The 10,564-nt window shown below is 44.2% G+C and overlaps 1 protein-coding gene across 1 annotated transcript in view; it reads right to left on the reverse strand.

Annotated features, from left to right (window-relative positions):
- Positions 1-2,346, reverse strand: part of LOC124117950 — a 56,405-nt gene extending 54,059 nt beyond the window's left edge. Inside the window, exon 1 of the mRNA XM_046479976.2 lies at positions 2,081-2,346. The gene's annotated coding sequence lies outside the window, so the exon portion shown is untranslated. The remainder of the gene's footprint in view (positions 1-2,080) is intronic.
- Between the last annotated feature and the right edge of the window lie 8,218 nt (positions 2,347-10,564).

Raw genomic sequence — 10,564 nt, forward strand, 5'->3', positions numbered from 1 at the left:
CATTGCCCACTCAGATTATATTCAGTACCTGTAGGTTTTCCACTCATATTACATTCAGTACCTGCACATTTTGCCAACTTAGATTACATTCAGTACCTGCACATTGCCACCTCAGATTACATTTAGCACCTGCACATTGCCCACTGATAACTCATTCAGTACCTACACTTTGCCCACTCAAATTACATTCAGTACCTGCACATTGCCCACTCAGATTACATTCAGCACCTGGACATTGTCCACTCAGATTACATTCAGTACTTGCAGATTTCCCACTCAGATTACATTCAGTACCTGCACATTGCCCACTCAAATTACATTCAGTACCCTCACATTGCCCACTCAGATTACATTCAGTACCTGCACATTGCCCAGTCAGAAGTCATTCAGTACCTGCACATCGCCCACTCAGATAACATTCAATACCTGCACATTGCCCACTGAGATAAAATTCAGTACCTGCGCATTGTCCCTGAGTTTACATTCAGTACCTGCACATTGCCCACTGAGATAACATTCATTACCTGCACATTGTCCACTGAGATTACATTCAGGACCTGCACATTGCCCACTCAGATTACATTCAGCACCTGCACATTGCCCACTCAGATAACATTCAGTACCTGCACATTGCCCACTGAGATAACATTCAGTACCTGCACATTGTCCAGTGAGTTTACATTCAGTATCTGCACATTGCCCACTCAAATTCAATTCAGCACCTGCACATTGCCCACTCAGATTATATTCAGTACCTGTAGGTTTTCCACTCATATTACATTCAGTACCTGCACAAAACCCATCCAATATATGTACAGTAACGTTAAGTTACCACACCCTGTTTGCGCAGTATAATCGGGGCAACATATGCAACATGTCTGTATTAAAGATTGCATATTTCCGTTTAACGTCTAAATATGTGTCCACACAACAGTAACTCATGTGGTACTCGCCACTCTACGAGGAGGAGGAGGAGAACACGGTGATACTGGGGTTCTTGAAGAGTCTCGCTCGGTGGCATCGCTTTCACCCTTGTAATATTTACTGGCTGCAGAATGAGGAGTTGTAAGGAGAATTGATCTGTGATCCCCACGCATACATCACGGTAGTCTTGAGAACATGAGAAATGTTTATCAATACAAACTGCGAAAAGATATTAAAAAAACAACACTTTTTTCATTTCCCGATGTGTTGTTTTATCTGTTGTCAGTATTTATATAAGTCTTAATCTAGCGGGTATAGCCACATGTGTGGACGAAAGCGCCATTACTCTGCTGGATGGGCTAATGTGTTTATTCAGCATGTAAACATTTTGTCCTAATGACGGAGACTTTTGGTCGTTATATCTCCAGCTTTCCCATGCAATACTAGGCATGCACTTAACTCACCTAGACACGACACGCTATCAACATAGGAAAAGCTGCGACGTTTTTCTTGCACAGGGAAAAAAAGTGACGCGAGGAGTGTGAGAGCGGCGGATATTTATGCACGACTATGGCGGACGACATGTTCTTATCTTCAGCATATCACTTTCGCCTATCTACCCCCACACAATACACTTCAGTCACTATCTACAGTAACGAGCAGCACATGTGTGCTATCACTGAAGACAGACAGACAGTCGACATAGGAATGTCCAGGCCCATTTCCAAACCTTCAAAACCTACTTCATCTGTTAAACAGGATATTATCCATGAGTTTTTTTAGTATTTAGGAACGTACAAGAATTTTGAAGGGGATTTGGCATAGATATCGACCTAATGTATTCACAGAGACGGTGCCTGCAATGACTTTAGGCAGCGTCAGTTGATACATTCCGCTCATGTTGATCGGGCAGTGCACCCAGATCAAGGTAGATAAAGACAGGTAATGTGTAGCGCGAGGTTCTGGGCCATTCCGCTGTCGTAAATCCATATAGTTCTTACTTTTCCACAACCAGGTTATGTTGTCCTGGAAGGAATCCAAATTTTGAAATGGTGGATGAGTTGACTGCGAAGGTATGGAAACTGAACCTGTACAACTGTATTCCTGACTGGGACTGCCCTGTGGCATATAAGCATGGAAACGCATGTTGATTCACCTGGAGAGTCGCCTAGTCCTAGATGTAGCTGATACCAAGGACAGTGGCTTGAGCTGATTCACCTGGAGTCGCCTAGTCCTAGATGTGGCTGAGACCAAGGACAGTTCCTTGAGCAGATTCACCTGGAGAGTCGCCTAGTCCTAGTTGTGGCTGATACCAAGGATAGTGCCTTGAGCTGATTCACCTGGAGAGTCGCCTAGTCCTAGATGTGGCTGAGACAGTTTACTCGTCAATCCCCACTTTTACTCCATATTGTGTTGTACTGAGTGCTGTGTCACTGCATGTTTCTTGATTGTCGGTGTGCATGGAACCATAAACAACTAGTGCATGTAGCAAGAAGTGGAGGATTCGAATTATCACGTTGTGATTATCACGACTGTTGTTTAGAATCGTGGCATATCTCAGAATGCATCAGGGACAAAGAGTGCAAACGTTATTTAAGGTCACGTGCACTCAGTTTTGATTATCAGACACAACATTGAGGTAGCTTCCACCTTCACATACATCTATACACGTCTCTCGTCAACCTGGGACAGCAGATCACTACTAGTGACAGACTTGTTTTGTGTACAGCCAAGTCAACATATGACGGTTAACTCACGTTAATCCTTAACAACCGTAGATACGAACTCTAGAGCTGATAAGGGGTGAGAATGGTATTGTTTTATGTCGTATCTTTTGGGGTCTGCGAGAAGGACTATATTTGTGAGACAGATCACGGATATATCGCACTTTTGTTTGTTTGTTTGTTGTTTAACGTCGCACTCAACAATACTCCAGTTCTATGACGGCAGTCTGTAAATATATGATATGACATCATGAGCATCGATCCACCCATTTGGGATACGATGACATGCGGCAACCAAGTCAGCGAACCTGACCACCCGATCCCGTTAGTCGCCGCTTACGACAAGCATGGGTTGCTGCAGACCTATACCGCACGTGTGACGCGATGCAGCAGCAGCAGCAGCACAGCAGCAGCAGCAGGACACCATTGTGTTAGTTTTTCATCACGGCACGCCCACAGCTTGAACAGCACTGCGTTAATAATGTAGATGTTCTCCGATTAGCAGCATGCATGATTTACACCCTTGTGTGCCATTAAAACAAAGGCTGGTGGATGCACTTTAATCTGAATATATTACGACTATGAGTTCAAATTCATTCGCGTTTTCTAATAGTTCATTTTCATACAGGGTTTGATAAATGTCCACGTCTGGGGACCGAGCCGGGATGCAAAACACTCCCAACCTTGTCACATGTTTGACATTTGCCGGTACAACAAACAAACAGTCGGACAAACACAGACACGTTTTCACAACCATAGTGTTTGCATGATGTATAGTTTTTAACCATGATCGTAGTGTTATCAACATGTGATAGAAATGTATAAAAATGGAATGACAAGATATCAAACTAGCGTTCTAGCGTACTTGGATGTAACGAACTCCAGGGGACCACAACCATCAGTTCGTTATATCCGAAGTTCGTTACTCGCGACCATGGTCTACGGTGTTATAATCCTGGGCTCATACACAATGGGTGAAAACAATCAACCTTGCCTAACACCGGAATTACATAAAAAGATTTCTTAGAACATTCCAGTCACCACTTCAAAGGCATTTCATTACTTTTCGCTTAGGACAGATGCTCAAGGCACAATGAACGTAAAGCATATATAGCTGTACAACATACCTTAATTAATTGTTTCCTACAAACATAGAACATCCATCAAACAATACGAAGTAAGTTATTTCCCATTACTGATCAGCGAACCTCTGCTGGGATGTTTTACACAAAATGCAGTCTACTCGGAGCTATGTCGACTGTCTGGGTCACTTTTACCCCTCGATGCCTTTAAAAACTAATTCTCTCTCCAAACATCCATCGGGGAAATGTCAGTTTCAGAAGTATGGAATACTCAGAGTATAGAATACACAGATCATGGAATTCGCTGTCCTTAGTTGCGTCCCTTTGGTCACGCATGGATACGCTGATCATCGGTTCGAAGCCCAGATTTGTGCTGGTTATGATCCCAGTACTCTTATGTGTTTCATGGATGTTCCTGGGTCAATGAAGGATTTATTTATACATTAAGCTGACATGCTAGTATAGAACGTAAATACTGTTCAACTCGGCATCAGACCCAACTCATTCATTACTGCTGCTGGTGTTACTGTCCTTCTAAATACTTATCCAGTGTTCATGATTTCATTACGGAATCCCCACACGCTTCAAATGAAACTATTGCTACAGTTCACGTGCTGTGAACATTCGAGGGTAAAGGAGATCACCATTTCTTCATGATTTTCCAGTGACACGACTAATATATGGATTCGGTGGGTAGAAGGTCATTTTACAAAACTATGTTTAGATCTAGTTATGAACTATAGGGCGGAATCTCTTCCACAACCTCAATGAAACTAGTTGTGAAGTCCACAATTGTCCCCCTGCATTTCTGTAATAATCCTGTAATTTAATGCAGGTGCTCACTGAGGGATTCTTTTTGCAATCATACTGTCACTGGGAAACCAAATCAATCTTCACCCTTATCAGCGGCAATGGTCGTAGGTCATTGAATTTACGAATGGATGAAAACGCTTTTTGGATTGATCTTTAAAGAGACGAGCGTAAGTTTCCAGAGTCCTGATGGAACGTTTCTCAAACTACTAACACATGGACTGACACTCAGTGTTGTTGAATACCTAACACATGGACTGACACTCAGTGTTGTTGAATACCTAACACATGGACTGACACTCAGTGTTGTTGAATACCTAACACATGGACTGACACTCAGTGTTGTTGAATACCTAACACATGGACTGACACTCAGTGTTGTTGAATACCTAACTAACAACGTCATGTACACTAAAACAACACGAATAAACACTACAGAGTATGGTTTGGCGTAATCTTCGACAGTGTATCAAAACAACTTTGGGTTTGCGTTAACACACCCTACTACAGGTATATAGATTATGTTTCGCGCAACAAAGTAAAAAAAATCGGGTGAGTGAGTTGGGAATAACGCCGCTTTGATCAGTACAGTATTTCAGTTATATCCGGGCGTACCAAAGTATCAGTGAGCAATACACAGAACCATTACAATACGACTGTGTAGTGATGTCACAGGCTCACTTAATAGCACTCTGTTTGGACAACGTATTATCTTTTTAAGAATTGTAGCTTCTTAACTACTTCCCTTTTGTACAGTGTTGAGTACATATCGCTGATGAAGTCTGGACTAGTTAACTTCATGTAATCCATGCGTAACAACGGTCTATTGTGCCATTGTCTAACACAGCATTTCACATTATGACATTTATAGCCTTAATCCATTTTCCCCTCGGCCGTGTCGGTAATCACATCCTAAAGTCCCATGTCCAGGGCAACGTCATTGTCTCTTCGTCTGTCCAAGGTTGTCCAATAGTGTATACACTCTTCAAAAAAAGAAGAAACGCACATGTAGTATGTAGTTCATTGAACCTGACTATACACAAAATCCGGTATATAGATTGGATATATCTTATTGTAAAATGTTGGTGGCCTGATATTCGACAAACGGTGCGTCAAAACGCAGCCATTGTCGATTTTCAATGTCTTAAACGGCATTGTTTTCACACTTGTTCAAAAATGTTATGGAGGAAAACAGTAAAGCAAAATTCTTGTGCAAGTTATGGCATGCGTAACTCGTGGTAGTGGCTATAAAAAGGCAAGCATAAGCCAATAGTTTTTCATTCAATTGTCAACATTTTTCAAGTTCGAAAATGCCGAGACTCAGCGCTGCCGATCGGAACATCGTCATAGGACGTATCCAAAGAGGGAATCGCAGGCTTCTGTTGCACGCCACTTCAACGTCCACCACAGCACCATTTGCCCCCTTTGTGACCGATACACACAGTTCAATTCCACTGCAGACCGTCCGAGAACCGGACGACCAAGAGTTACCACCCCTACACAGGATCGCTACATTCGACTGTTCCACCTACGTCATCGCAATGCCACAGCTACGGATACTGCAGGACGCATCCCTGGTTTGAGGAGGATATCGGACCAGACTGGCAGGAATCATCTTGGCGAGGCTGGAATCCGAAACAAAAGACCAGTTATCGTCCCTGTTTGCAACAGATCCATTGACAGCGACGCTTGCGTTGGCGCCATACCTTACAGTCTTGGAATTTGAGAAACTGGAGACGAGTGTGGTTTAGCGATGGATCACGATTTCTTCTTCACCGGCGAGATGGAAGACAACGTGTTTATCGTCGTCGAAATGAGCGTTTTGCCCCACATTGTGTAATGAATTCGACAAATTCGGTGGCGGTAGTGTCATTGTGTAGGGGGCCAAATCCTACACCACGAGATCTGACTTGGTTGTGGTTCAGGGAAATTCGACAGCAAATCGCAACATGAATCAAATTCTTCAACCTCACCCTTTTCCAAGCATTGACCGCCAGAGGGAGCTGTGTCTCAACAGGACAGCGCTCCACCGCTCACAACTCATATCACGGTAGACTACCAATTTTCATAATGCCAACATCAACGTCTTGCCCTGGCCGTCGAGATATCCAGATCTCAACCCAATCGAACACCTCTGGGATGAACTCGATCAACGTGTACGTCGACGTCAGAACACGCCGCAGATACTCCCACAACTGGCCAACGCGTTACGAGCAGAATGGCGCAGAATTCCGCAGGACAGAATTTGTACACTTATCCAGGTCAGTGCCGAGGAGATGCAGAGCCGTGATTGCTGCCCGGGGCGGTCAATGCAACCTTGTGGCCTTATGTGACTTGACAATGAACAGTTTTCAATACCTTTGTACAACGGCAATATAAAATACATGAAATTAAATATATCGACTTTTTTAGGTACAATAAATTTACTAAAATATACTTGTGCGTTTCTTTTTTGGAAGAGTGTATATATGTTTATATCTTAACTGTTAGTCTGATGTTCCGACTGCACCTCTATGCTCAGCCGCTAGTAGGATATTTCTTCTTGCTGGACTTGACTTGTTTCAGTAGAGTTTGAATCACCGCTCGACTTCTTTCTGTTGGTAATTATTTGGGTTTTTTATTACCGACTAAAGGAGTTGGACTCAACTTATTCTTCGTCTGCAATTTGAGCTAATTCTCCCGTCAACATACGCGTTGACAGTGCCTGGATAGATATCCGATGGCGGTTTGATACACGAGTTCTGGTTTGAAGTTACATTATCCTTATATAACTGTAAAATACGCGGACCTGGGGGAGGATGAGGCGCGAGAATTTGGAACGGATTTGATTACTGTTAAAACTTTAGTGAGTCGGTGAAGGGTAACGATTAAAAAAAGTAAATGACACATTATTTAAAGTGCACATAGAGATTGCTTTCTGCCTGGGCTACGCCCGAGACGTCTGGTATAGCGGCCATGTTTCACCTCACTTTAACAGTCTCATTCATTTTCCAATTTTGTGAAAACGACACCAACACGTTTTCAAATATAAACAATTTTGACATTAATTTTATCTGTCCACCGTAATCTTTAACAAAAATAGGAATAAAGAGGCATGTTGATCGAATGTCCTTGTATGGAAGCTTCTTTGGGTCGTTAGCATTCGGGAGTTGGAGAGCCTATGTGTTGGTTTCCTTGTTTTGATCTGGTGGTGGTGGTCAGAGCATTTGGCCGGGGACACCTTGGATCATCTGAGGTTAGATGAACACTGAAATGGGGGTGTACATCGGCATGGGCATTGGACAAAAGTAACAACATACTTTGACGTGGTAATGACATTTTATATCATTGATAACGGTTTTGAGTGAGTGAGGGAATGGTTGGGTGGGTGGTTGGGTTTGGTGACGTGTTGGTTGTGTGTTGGTGGTGACGTGTTAGTGGTGGTGTGTTGGTGGTGACGTGTGGCATGTTGGTGGTGACGTGTTAGTAGTGGTGTGTTGGTGGTGACGTGTAAGTGGTGGCATGTTGGTGGTGACGTGTGGCATGTAGGTGGTGACTTGTTGGTGATGACGTGTTGGTGGGGGCGTGTTGGTGGTGGTGTGTTGGTGGAGACGTGTTAGTGTTGGTGTGTTGGTGGTGACGTGTTAGTGGTGGTGTGTTGTGGTGACGTGTGGCATGTTGGTGTTGTGTTGGTGGAGACGTGTTAGTGGTGGTGTGTTGGTGGTGACGTGTTAGTGGTGGTGTGTTGGGGGTGACGTGTGGCATGTTGGTGGTGACGTGTTAGTGGTGGTGTGTTGGGGGTGACGTGTAAGTGGTGGCATGTTGGTGGTGACGTGTGTCATGTTGGTGGAGACTTGTTGGTGATGACGTGTTGGTGGGGGCGTGTTGGTGGTGGTGTGTTGGTGGAGACGTGTTAGTGTTGGTGTGTTGGTGGTGACGTGTTAGTGTTGGTGTGTTGGTGGTGACGTGTTAGTGTTGGTGTGTTGGTGGTGACGTGTTAGTGTTGGTGTGTTGGTGGTGACGTGTTAGTGGTGGTGTGTTGTGGTGACGTGTGGCATGTTGGTGGTGTGTTGGTGGTGACGTGTTAGTGGTGGTGTGTTGGTGGTGACGTTTGGCATGTTGTTGGTGGCGTGTTGGTGGTGACGTGTTGGTGGTGACGTTTGGCATGTTGGTAGTGGTGTGTTGGTGGTGACGTGTTGGTGGAGACGTGTTAGTGTTGGTGGAGACGTGTTAGTTGTGGCATGTTGGTGGTGACGTGTCAGTGGTGGTATGTTGGTGGTGGCATGTTAGTGGTGACGTGTTAGTGGTGGTGTGTTGGTGGTGATGTGTTAGTGGTGGTGTGTCAGTGGTGACGTGTGGCATGTTGGTGGTGGTGTGTTGGTGGTGACGTGTTGGTGGTGGCGTGTGGCATGTTGGTGGTGACGTGTTGTTGGTGACGTGTGGCATGTTGGTGGTGGTGTGTTGGTGGTGACGTGTTGGTGGTGACGTGTTAGTGATGGTGTGCTGGTGGTGACGTGTGGCATGTTGTTGGTGGCGTGTTGGTGGTGACGTGTTGGTGGTGACGTTTGGCATGTTGGTGGTGGTGTGTTGGTGGTGACGTGTTGGTGGTGACGTGTTAGTGGTGGTGCGCTGGGGGTGACGTGTGGCATGTTAAGCTGCCCCGACTTGACACCCTCACTTTAAAGCCTTCAATCTTAAGCTTCTTATCTAATTTTGTTGTACCCACGCCACAATTAATTTTGCAACAATGTATGGCAACTTGCTATCTTGCACCAGTAATGTCTGGATTTTTGATATATCCTTACATGGGGATTTGGCCAAAGCTCCGAGCAATCTGTTTAGAGATTTTAAACACTTAACATAGCATTTCGCACAAGATTTATGTTCAGTACACGTTTCCATACATTGTAACACTGAAACCAGAGCCTTTTCCTGATAAAACAGGATATGAAGCCAACTCTCTGTGAGATAATGACAATTACATAAATCCTGCATGCTGGCGAGCGTCTGACAGCTATCCTAAACACGCGACACAACGCTCCTTATCAGTACTGAATCCCACTCCGTCGAGGAACTGTATATTTTGTTCTAAATGTCCCCGTTGTTTTGGCTGTTGGTAGCTGAGGCAGCAGTGTGTGATGATCACCTGGTGACGGGCTATAGGGAATATTTAACGTCCGCTTCTATGAATATTGGTGCTTTTCCCTTTGTATTGTATGTCAGTTGACTTAATAAAACATAATCACATGCGCGGTATATTGTGGGACCGACCGTTTGATATACTCTGTGTATGTGCGCGCGAGTGTGCGTGCGTGCCTATGTGTGTGTGTGAAAGAGGTGGTCACTGTCTATATGTTGTATAAAGGTACAGTGGTGTGTGTGACAGAGGTGGTCACTGTCTATATGTTGTATAAAGGTACAATGGTGTGTGACAGGGATGGTCACTGTCTATATGTTGTATAAAGGTACAGTGGTGTGTGACAGGTGGTCACTGTCTATATGTTGTATAAAGGTACAGTTGTGTGTGTGTGTGTGTGTGTGACAGGGATGGTCACTGTCTATATGTTGAATAAAGAAAGAGTGGTGTGTGTGTGTGACAGACGTGGTCACTGTCTATATGTTGTATAAAGGTACAGTGGTGTGTGACAGAGGTGGTCACTGTCTATATGTTGTATAAAGGTACAGTGGTGTGTTTGTGAAAGAGGTGGTCACTGTCTATATGTTGTATAAAGGTACAGTTGTGTGTGTGTGTGTGTGTGTGTGACAGGGATGGTCACTGTCTATATGTTGAATAAAGAAAGAGTGGTGTGTGTGTGTGACAGACGTGGTCACTGTCTATATGTTGTATAAAGGTACAGTGGTGTGTGACAGAGGTGGTCACTGTCTATATGTTGTATAAAGGTACAATGGTGTGTGTGACAGGGATGGTCACTGTCTATATGATGTATAAAGGTACAGTGGTGTGTGTATGTGTGTGTGTGTGACAGAGGTGGTCACTGTCTATGACATGCATAAAGGTACAGTGGTGTGTGTGTGTGTGTGTGT

Source organism: Haliotis rufescens, unplaced genomic scaffold, assembly GCF_023055435.1.
Source record: "Haliotis rufescens isolate VD_foot unplaced genomic scaffold, xgHalRufe1.0.p SCAF_2, whole genome shotgun sequence".
Taxonomy (NCBI): Eukaryota; Metazoa; Mollusca; class Gastropoda; order Lepetellida; family Haliotidae; genus Haliotis; species Haliotis rufescens.